Genomic DNA, 12,004 nt, shown 5'->3' on the forward strand with positions numbered 1-12,004 from the left:
TGTATTATGAACTCATTCATGATGTACTTTGTTCTATATTATCTATGTCAGAATCATTATAAATAATTCATAATACAAGTTTGATAGATTATACATTGAGTTGATCATTATACTTGTTATGAACTCATTTAGTTGTTTAACCTTTGTTAAGTATGACGATTTTTGTGGTTCATATTTTGAGATATGTTATATTAAGTAGGTTTTGCATCCAAGATTAGTTTAATCTCTAAAAGAATGAAAACTAGATCCAAAAATTTGATAAGTCATAGTTTAAGTAGGATTCACACCCAATTTGAACTTGCACAACGAAAGTACCTTGTAGACTACTTTAAATTCTAAAAAGAATTTGGAACCAAAATATCATCAAATTATGTTTGATTTGAGTTTAGATCCAAATTTAAAACCTAGATATATGTTATGTCATTGAAGTTGTGATAATTTGAAATTCATATCTAATAGATGGAAAATCTTAAAACTAAAATAATTTTAAATCAAATTTAATCCGAATCAGCCCCTTGTTTTGACTGCTTTATTATCAAAAACATTTCACAAACAAAAACAAAATGTTTTTAAAGTATTTTTTAATCTAATTTTATTTTAGAACATATTTAAATTCCCTTTCATGTCCAACGTTTTAATCCTAACTTGATTCCATGGTGGAATAAGATAACCAATAATTTGTGACTAGATTTTTGTGGTAGGGAATCTAATAAGCTAAGTTTGAATAAAAAAACATCCTCTCCTACTATAATATCTGAAACTAGGGCGAATTATAATAATTATAAGGTACATAAATTCACCTAGTTGGTTAATGAAATGTATTTTAATGGCATGCGATTTTTAAGTGGTTGAGAAAATTAAATTTCGTATTCTCAAATTATTTCTCTACATGACTTGGGATTTGTAACAAACTAATCCAATGACACTAAGAAATACGTGAAAGCTTGTATGTGTTTATAAAGGTAATTGCAAATTGTTGTAAAGTCAAAAAGTAAAAAGAATCTAAAGATTATCCACTCATAACCAAGAGGAATTATCAAATGATTTTACTCTTTTGACATCATCGACTTAACACTTTCTCGATTTGTCAATCCTTCCCATCTTCATGGCCTTGGTTTTATTCTCTTCTTTATTATTATTATTATTTATTTTTTTTAAATAAAAGATCTTTACGGTCTCTTCTCATCCTTATTGATGTTTCTATAGTGAGTTATCTATAACAAGCTAGAGTCTTATGTATATGCTAATTTATTTCTTTTGTAAGGTTTGGAAATTTGGGAAATGGTAAAATATTATGTAATATGTGAGTAATTTGAACATGTTCAATTAAATAATTATATTTTCAAATTGATGGTGAATAATAATATGTATTTTTATAGGGTGGTTGTTGTTATCTTATTACATGATGCAAAATATTACGAAGATTGTGTTATCTTTGTTCTTTTAAAAAAAAAAAAAAATCTAAATTGAGAGATATGCACTTCACAATTTGACTTTTAAACCATTAAATATTTTTGTCTTGTTTCTTGACTTCTAGCTACTGAAATCATGTTCTCATACCACTTGTAATGAAATAACTTGAACACTAGAAGAATACAATAGAGAATATGCTATAAAAACTTGATAATACTTGCGAACAACTATATAAATGATTATGTAACTTGATTAAGGGTTATGCTAGCCTCAAGCTTACTACACATATTCTAATATAATTAGTAGGTTAAAGGCATAACATAGACAAATTATGATCACTTTGTATCTCAAAAGCAAGTCCCGTTATTTTTTTAGCACAACAAGATATTTAGAAAAAAAGTGTAGGAGTTCAAATGAATAGATCCAACAAATTAGTAGTGATAGATGATAAAGCTTATGATTAGAAAAAAAAACACATGTCAGGGTTATGACTAGGACTAGGACACAAAGTTCCACAGAATCCATATCATCAAAACATTTTGTATAAGGCCACTTTTGTCACATGACAAGTGTTTCATCATCATATCAAGATTTTGATCAACTATCTCAATATACCATAAAGCCAATATCAAATAAAAACATTCTAGTTTATTTGTATCCAAACATGATCACATTGAATGTCAATAGAAAAAATATTGTCAATTCTTATATTACATATTCATTCATACACTCAGTCTCAATTTATATTGGGCAATATTATTCAACCTCTGGCAATCTTTGTTACCTCCAATATCGTTGAATTGATCCAAGGGGTTGGTTGTTAGTGATGAAGTAAAATGCTCTTTATTATAGTAGGTTTTGATTTGCTTCTTAGCACCACCTAGTTTTCCTAACATAGATATTTATTATAAAAACATTTTCTATAAGTACCAAAGGTTTGTTTCTAGCACACTATGTCATTGAAACATAACATGCTAGTAAATTGGATCATATGTAAAATTCTGTTCCAAATCTTAAAATTCAAAAATCTAAATCATCTCAAATCTATAACACAAAATCCAAAACTAAATTTATAAAATCAAAACACTCAAAATCCACATTACATCAATTTTGATATAAATCATGACCCCCTCACGTGTACTCATCATTCACATTCAGACAATTTATACATTTTATAATTGGTAATAGAACTTCCCACAATTGTTCTACAAATCTTGTTTTGAATATGTTTCTGTAGATAGGAAATTGGGGAGCATCAAAGCAATGTTAAACTAGCTCAACCACAAAAACTAGATTGCAATGATAAGAAATCCTAAAAACATTCAATAAAGGCATGAAGATGAAATACTAAAATGAAACGCAAACCGAAGCATGTATCTCCTTCATTGTTCCTCCATTGCCCTTCTTTCTCCTTCAAATTAGTGTGTTTGTGGATCTCACCTACAAGTGCAAAAGCATAGTATGAAAGCAAGATGACTAGAAAAATGGCAGCATAAGGATACTAGAAGCATGGTTTTTTTTTCTCTTGATTGAAGAAACTCATCCAATTTATAGACAAATTGGAGAGAGGACAAGATTAGCATGAAATTGATTTGAATGGAAATTCAAATCATGAATGGCAAAAATTATGACAAATTATGACAAGATTGAAATACCATTCCCATGACAAAAGGGAAGAGAGAAAATAGCCTCCATGATTGCAACAAATGGAAGCATAAACATAGGAGAAAATTAGGGGAAAAATTAGAAAAATTGAAGAAAATAGGAGAAATAGAAATTAGGAATTAGGAGAAATTAGTAAATTGGAAAAATTGAGGAAAAAGATGAAATATAAATTAGGTGAATTAATTAATAGGTTTTCATCTATTAATTAATTCATGAAAAAGACCTAGGACTAAATAAATAGATTTATTTAACCCACCAAGAAGAAGAAAAGGATTAAATGATCAAATCATAAAACCCTAGAAATAAGAGGACAAGGAATTAGGTCAAGACAACAAGAGATTAATGTAGGTTCGATCATGATTATGACTGACAAAGGACCAATGTTGATAAATGATTAAAATTGTTTGACAAAAAATCAATGACAAATTGACCAAGATTGACAAGGAGATCAAATTGATAAGCGCCAATTGACATGATTGAAGAGGACAAGGATCGATGACGAATCGATCGCAAAATGACAAAATTGGCAAGGGACAAGGATCAATGACGAATCGACAAAATGACGAGATTGACAAGGACAGGGATCGATGACGAATCGATCGCAAAATGATGAGATTGACAAGGACAAGGATTGACCAAAATCATGATTGAAATTTGCTATTGACAAGACCTAATTCAAAAGCGAGAAAAATGAGGAATGCAGAAGAAGGACTCGATGCTCACAAATGATAAAGACCAAGTGCGCAACATAGAAGAAATGTTAATGCGACGCAAGAACCCTAAAATAAGGCAATGCGCAAATGTTAAAGTATGATTTCACAAGCGTTGACCATTTTTAGATGTCTATAGTTTCCATTGTATAGATATTTTGCATGTGGGTGTGGCTCTTAAAATCTTTTATATTTCTTGTTTTCAATTCCAATGCTTACATTTAGCATGACCTAGTTTTCCTAACATAGATATTTACTAGACAAACATTTTCTATAGGTTTGAAAAGTTTATTTCTACTAGTCTATGCTATTGAAACATAACTATGCTAGTAAATTGGATCATAGTTAAAAAAAAAAATTTGAATCATCAAATTTGAAAATCCCAGTCATCTCAAATCTATGACACAAAATCCAAAAACCAAATTTATAAAATCACAAAATCAAAATTTACATTACATCAATTTCGATATAAATCTCAATGCCCTCACACTCATTCATCATTTCCATTAGACAACATACATTTTATAATTCACAATATAACTTCTCATGATTGTTCTACAAAAATCTTGTTTTGAATATGTTTCTATTGTATAGATATGTAGCTCTTAAAATCTTTTATATTTCTTGTTTTCAATTGCAATGCTTACACTTTTATTACACAATCATTTTCTACAAGTACTAAAGATTTGTTCTACCACCCTATACCATTGAAACATAACCATGTTAGTAAACTAGATCACAAATAAAATTTTGTTTCGAATCTTCAAATTTGAAAATCTTATTCATCTCGAATCTATAATACAAAATCCCAAAACTAAAATCATAAAATCACACACTCAAAATCTACATTACATCAATTTTGATATAAATCCTAATCTCCTCAAATTCATTCATCATTCTCACAGAAGATACAAATTTTATTATAAATCTTATTTTGAATACGTTTCCATTGTATAGATATTGTGCATGTGAGTGTGGCTCTTAACATTCCAGATCGCATGATTTGAAGTCCTGATGAAAATAGTTGTTTAAGTGGGAGGCTTTTGTCGTGTGTCCTGTGAGCAGTCAAAGGAGGAGTTTTGGCCACGCTTAAAACAAGGGAATGGCTCTTTCAATAACACGTAGAATGTATTGTCCTACATGGCAGGGTAGAGACTTTCATACAATGAAAACAATAAAGGTGGTGATGCCAGGCTGGAAGCACATGGAATATACGGTCTATCTATTCCATCTCACTTCTTCCAAAGTGCCCTGCTGTCTCACTCTAATGCACCCACCACCTACCCAGCTAACATTTTTTGTTTGCTGAGCTGGACCACCAACTTTCTAGACACTGCTTTTCCTTCACTTGCATTTGCTACTGCACAACACTACCTACTTTATGTTTGGTAAAACTCCATTGAATTCCTACATTTTGTCTTGTCTTGCAAGAAATCTCGACAGCCCACAAATCTTGATCAAAATTTGAACCACCCAGATCCCTTAACTTGGTTGAGTTTCCATCTTGAGGGATTACAAAGGATTGTGGTGGATTGGGCCATATAAGAAAGGTTTGGTTTTTGGGAGACACCCATGTAGCAAAGTTGCAAACATAGAGATGATTTTGAAGGGGCCCATAAGTCCTATACAATGAGGTTGTATCAATTCTACCAAACAAAATAGACATGGAAGACCACCTACATAATCTTAGGTCTTGTTTTGGGTGTGGAAAACACAAACATGTTTAGGACGAAGTATCTTCCTTCTTTGAACAATCTTTTCGACGAGACATCATCCTCCAAAGACTTAGAGCGGGGAGAGAGGGGACAACTAGCCTCAATTGAAAACATCATAATGTACAATTATACTATGTTGCTTCTTCCATAAATTTACATCTACTTTCCTCTTTTATTTATTTTAAGATTGGTGGCATTTAAAAAATAAATAAGAAGAGTTACTGTTATGTCACAAGGTGACATGATATCTTAGTTTAACCTTAAAAAATGTGTATAAAAGTTTTAAGACAACAAACAAGAGTAATAGAATGATGTATGCAAATTTGCTACTTCTCTTACAACACTAGATTGAAATTTGACACTATTAATTGCCCCTTTAATGCTCTACGAGTAGAATCAATGCTTGAGAAATGAGAGATGTGAAATGAATGCAATTAAATATCTTCAAGTGTTAGCATATAGTATCAATTTTTACAAAATATGTAGTTAGTCAACTTAGAATAGGAAAATAATGGAGGGTAGTAAGTCGATTTTGAATTTTGAATTTTAGAAAGGAAAGGATCATGTCTAAAAACACGAAAAATGATATTGGAAAAATAGTCTAATCTAGGTGGCCAACAAATACAAGTAATGCAATGAATGTGTGGATATGACAAATGTATTAGAATATGTATAAGGATAAGGGATGTACTATGTGCATGAGAATTAGTATGTATATTATTGAATAAAAGGCTAGGGGAGTGAGTTGCATTACACAAGATTGTGTCATTTATCATTTTGTATGTAAATGAAGACATGTCATTAAAATAGGTACAAAACGAAGTAGGAAATGACATGTGCATGTAAAATTTATCATTATATTTTGCCCCCACTTTAAAGTGCAAGAGAATCCTAAAATGATTGTGCATTTCAACGCATGTAACACACACATGCAAAGTAAACATTCAAACATCGCAGGACATGAAAGGGGTTCCATATAAAGTAATGGACCATGTAACCTATTATTACATGTAAGTGTGTCCTCTAATATGCACCCTCCATCGGAACTTTCAAGATAGAGAAACAATATACAATGATAATCTTTTATCTCACAAGTGAAAATTAGGTACAAAATAGGAGCTTGCTAATTGTCAAGGAAATAGGAACAACATGAAATGAGTAAAGATATAGGAACTATTTAACAGATGATAATGGTTTGTTGGACTCAACATCCATAGGATGATAGGTGCATGGATCCTAAGGCATGTCATATGATAATGCTCTATCTAATCATAGTAATGAGTCTCTATAGCCCTCATCACTACCCAAAAACTCAACATGGGCATGTTAGAGAGAATATATGCATCCCTTCAATTGGTTGTATCCATGAGATGCAAGGACTTGAAGAAGAGGGAAAACCATACATGAAAGTAAATATAATCTATAGATAAGCATACATATAGATGAATTAGGTAAGGAAATAGTAATAGTGAATACATCATGTTATGAGCACATGTAACATTCATCATGGTAAAGTGTGATGGGCATATATAGGTTAAAAATTCTTAACAAGTAATTATGTGAATCACAAGATTGAATATTATTAAATAGTAGTGAAACTTATAAAAGTAACACAAGTTTTGATAAGCAAGCTTTGAGGAGATTGAAAGGAGTTTTATCTATAAAATTTGAAGAGTTATTCTAGAGAGATATTATGGATTGATTATCAAATTTAATGGGAAATTTAATTTAACATTGAAAGATGAACACAACAACATTATCGAGCTCTCTCGCTCTGCAAGTTCAAAATTCAAACCCCTGTCATTCATGGTAGTGTCTGCTGGTGGGGATCTCCCCCCATTGCCTACGGACCCCATTTTGGACCCTGCGAAACTGATACTGTCTGTCACATCCTCCCCTGGTCCCACGGTGGTTCCTCCCTTTGGTCCGACTGTGTCTCAGATTGACGGTTCTTCTTCGGAGAGCTCTCTGGCCACGCTCGAGGTTTGTGATCCTATTCTCGATGTGTCGATTGTTCTTGATAAACATAATATCACGGAGCCTTCGGCTGTTAACATGAATCTCAAAGGTTGGAAAAACGTGTTGGTTGGAAACACTGAGACTGTGGACCCCAACATCGTCCCTGTCTACTCGCAAACTGAGGAGGGAACGTCTTTAGAGCTTCCTGACGTTGTTTTGGACCGCATTTTATAGAACATGGCTAATACTCTGGTGGGAAAATCCTTCTCCCTATGCCCCACGGTGGAGATGGTCAGAAAATGGGTCAAGGACAAATGGAAACTTAAAGGGAGTGTTTCTGTTAGTGCCATGCCTGGAGCCCTCTTCCTCTTCAAATTCACTGCCGAGGAGGATTCTGCTCTTGTCCTCTCTGGATGTTGGTCCTATGGTCAAAACAACCTTTCCCTCTGTCGTTGGAAGGTTGGCTTCGACCCAGCGGCTGACTTGCAGAAAACTGCTCTAGTATGGGTTTGGCTCCCGAGGCTTCTCCTTGAATACTGGGATGAGTCCATCTTTAAATGGATTGGGAACTCCTTTGGTCATTTTGTTGGTGTTAAAGATATCACCAAAACCAAATCGCGCCTGGTCTATGCTCATTTCTGTGTTCAAGCTACTGTGAGCATGAATCTCCCCAACTTTATAACCCTCAAATCCAGGCTTGGTTGCTGGACTCAAGCCCTGGTTTATGAAAATGCCACCCTCTTCTGCCAAAAATGTCGTAAATTTGGGCATGTTATTTCCCAATGCAAGGCTCTGCCCCCTGCCTCTCAAGCTTAAGGGCCCAACCTTGGTTGAAGACCTTGTTCCAGATGCTCCTATTATTCATCAAGACCTGGTTGTGGGGCTTGTTGTGACTCCTACTCCTAGCCTGGACTTGCCTCCCTCAGCAGTTGAGGACCCAATTATGGAAGAATACCCCTTTGTTGAGAGTATTAACAACCTTCTCAAATCTCCTGCAAAGAATGTGGAGGAAGCCTCTAATTCAGCCCTAAAGGAACAATGCATCTCCTCGATGGTCATCTCGGTTTCACTAGTTGATCAACTAGAAGATGGTGAGATTGTGAGGGACCCCTCTCTCGCCTCGGAGACAACTCGCTCCCTGTTGGTGTTTCCCACCTCGAACCAAGGTATCCTCTCACCTAGTGCTCCTGGTGCGTCATCCAGTGGTTGCATGACTCCTATTGACGAGGGCTGGATTACTCAAAGACACAAGACTAGGTATGCAAAGCCTAATGTTCGGACTGACCTTAAAGTGGGCTGACCATCGCAGAGACTATCAAGACAAAAGGAAGCAACAAGGGATATTGCCAATGGTAGGCAGCGGACCTTGGAGACATCCATAAAAGGTAAGAAATGAAGGTCCTCTCTTGGAACATAAGGGGCCTCAACAACCCCCAAAAGCAATATGCTCTTAAGAAGTGTATTTTTGAAAATAAAATTATGGTCCTTCTTCTCCAAGAAGTTAAGATGTCTATGTCTTCATTTTCCCTTGTTGCTGGGAAAATTTGGCTTGGTGCTAAGTTTGTTATTAGTGATGCTACTGGAGCCTCTGGTGGCTTGGTCACCATGTGGGACCCCTCCCATTTTTCTGGCAGTCTTCTCTCCTCCTCGGGCAACCTTTTGGTTTGTGAACTCTCTTCCTCAATGGACTCCTGCCTTCTCGTTAATGTTTATGCCCCCAATGTCAGATCAGATAGACTAAATCTCTAGAACAACATAACTACTCTAATACAAAATAATGTTAATGCCCACTGGTTGATTGCAGGTGATTTCAACTCTCCTTTGATCCCCTCTAAGAAGTTGGGAGGCCTTCCAGAGTACTTTGACAACATGACTGATCTTGCCAACTTCATTGGCAGGAATGGGTTGATGGATGTGGAATTAATGGGGCAAAAAATCACTTGGTCCAATCTTAGGAAGGGAAAGGATCTTATTCAAGTGAGACTTGACATATTTCTCATCTTGAGTAATTGGGGAATTGGTCCCTTCTTGAAGCTCATTGCCCTCCCCAGAATGGTCTCTGACCACAACCCCCTGCTCCTTTGGAATACCACAAATGCTACAAGGAAAAATCATCCTTTTTGATATGAAATTATGTGGAACTCTCATCCGGAGTTCAAGGATTGCATTAAAATATGGTGGAACACCAACATACCAGGTACACCTATGCTCAAGATTGCCCAGAAGCTCGACTTGGTCAAAAGAAATGTCTAGGGTTGGAACAAATACACCTTCGGGGATATCTTCAAGTAAAAAAAGGAGCTCAACAATAAACTGATTGTTATCCAAGAGCGCATTGATCAAGGTGACTCCTTTGAAGCTACCCATATGGAGGAGGCTTCTCTCCATATAAAATGGAAGGAAAACTCCCACAAAGAAGAACTCTACTGGAAATAGAAATCCAGGGTTCAATGGCTCAAAGAGGGTGATAAGAATATAACTTTCTTCCACATATATGCTATTATCCACAGGCGTATAAACCACATCTCCTCCCTCATGGATGACAACAATCAGGTGGTCAATGATGTTGATAGTTTGAGCAGACTGACTACCAACTATTTTGCCACTTTATTTAGGGAAGATGGTGACTTGGGGGCCCCTGCTGGGGAGGATCTTCTCAATTGCCTCCCACCACCCCTCTTGGTGGAAGATAACAACCTTATTTTGGCCCCTGTTTTTGAGGAGGAAGTCAAGTCCGTTGTTTTTGCTATGGGTCCCTTCAAAGCCTCGGGTCCTGATGGTTTCCCCCCGACTTTTTTCCAAGATTTCTGGGATGCGGTGGGCCCTGATGTTGTTCTGGCTACTAGGGATTTTTTCAGATATGGAAGGCTCCTCAACAAACTCAATCACACCTTCATTGTCCTTATCCCTAAAACTCAGGAGACATCTACTCTTAAGGACTTCCGCTCTATCAGTCTCTACAACACTATTTATAAAATATTCAACAAAGTTCTTGTTAATAGGCTCAAACCTTTCTTGGATCCTTTGATTAGCCCCTCCCAGAAGGGTTTTGTTCTGGGTAGACAGATTCTTGATGCGGTCATCTCTACTCATGAGATTATTCACTCCATGGATAAGTGTGATCAACCGGGGATGGTGCTCAAGCTTGACATCTCCAAGGCTTATGATAGAGTCAACTGGAACTTCCCCTTCAAAGTTCTCATAGCTATGGGGTTTGGAGACAAACTCATCAAACTTATTGGGGAATGCATATCTATTGTCACCTATGCTGTGCTTCTAAACAGGAGCCCCCTGGAGAAGTTCAGGGCCTCCAGAGGGTTGTGACAAGGGGATCCTCTATCCCCTTACCTTTTCATCATCCTTGCTGAAGTGTTAGCCTCTAACTTGAACTCTATGGTTTGCAAGGGAGCTCAATTGGGCATCAAACTTGCCTCTACGGTGCCCCCCAATGTTCTACAGCAGTTCGTCGACGACACTATTATATTTGGTATCTCCTTTATTCAGGAAGCTAAGGCTTGGAAATCCTTTCTTAACTCATATGCTCTGGCATCTGGCCAACACATTAACTATGAAAAGAGGAGCATTTACTTCTTTCACACTAATGTCCAACTCCAAGATAAAGTCTGCAGAATCCTAGGTTGTCAAAGGGCCTCCCTCCCTGGCACCTACCTGGGCCTCCCCTTTATTGTTAAAGATGTCTCTAATTCCTTCTGGATCTCTATCCTCGAAAGAATGTAGAATAAGTTGGTTGGTTGGAAAGGTAGATTCCTCAGTAGTCCTGGGAAATTGTAGCTGCTCTCCTCCTCCCTCCTGGGGATCCTTGTGTACTTTCTCTCCCTCTTCAAGATTTCTGTAACTATGGCTGCTAAGCTGGAAAACATCCAAAAGACTTTCCTCTGGAAGGGAATGGAAGAAAATAAGAGGCTCGCCTTGGTGGGTTGGGACAAAGTTTGTCTTTGTAAGGCCATGGGCGGTTTGGGAACCCGTAAGATCTCAAGGTTCAATAAGGCCCTTATGACTAAAATTGCCTGGAAGCTATTGAATAAGGATACAGATTGGAGTAGGATCATCAGGGCCAAGTACCTGGGTAATGGGAACTTTTCCTCTGTTCTGAAAGAGGAGGGCCTTCCTAGGGGTTCCAAAATTTGGAATAACATCTTGAGCTCCACAGACCCTTTATCTCATGGATTGAGGTGGCTTATTGGAAATGGCAGGAATACTCTCTTCTGGGAAGATTGTTGGTTAGGAAAGAGACCCCTTGATTCTCCCCCCTCCCTGAGAAGGATCCGGGATGCCACCAAAAGCTTCTTTGGTGAAAGGGTCAGTGATTATTTCAACAACTGCACTTGGAGGGCCTTAGAGGACTGTTGCATTGATCATCCCTTCCTCCTCCCTACTGCTAGAGAGCTCCAGAAGCTTTTGGCTGGTATATTCCTCCCCCTGTTTCCTAGGGAGGATAGATTTATTTGGAAGTGGGACCCCTCTGGAGACTTCTATGTCAGAATTGCCTACACCAGCTTACTTAGAGAACCTGTTTACACC

The sequence above is a fragment of the Cryptomeria japonica genome, chromosome 10 (assembly GCF_030272615.1).
Source record: "Cryptomeria japonica chromosome 10, Sugi_1.0, whole genome shotgun sequence".
NCBI lineage: Eukaryota > Viridiplantae > Streptophyta > Pinopsida > Cupressales > Cupressaceae > Cryptomeria > Cryptomeria japonica.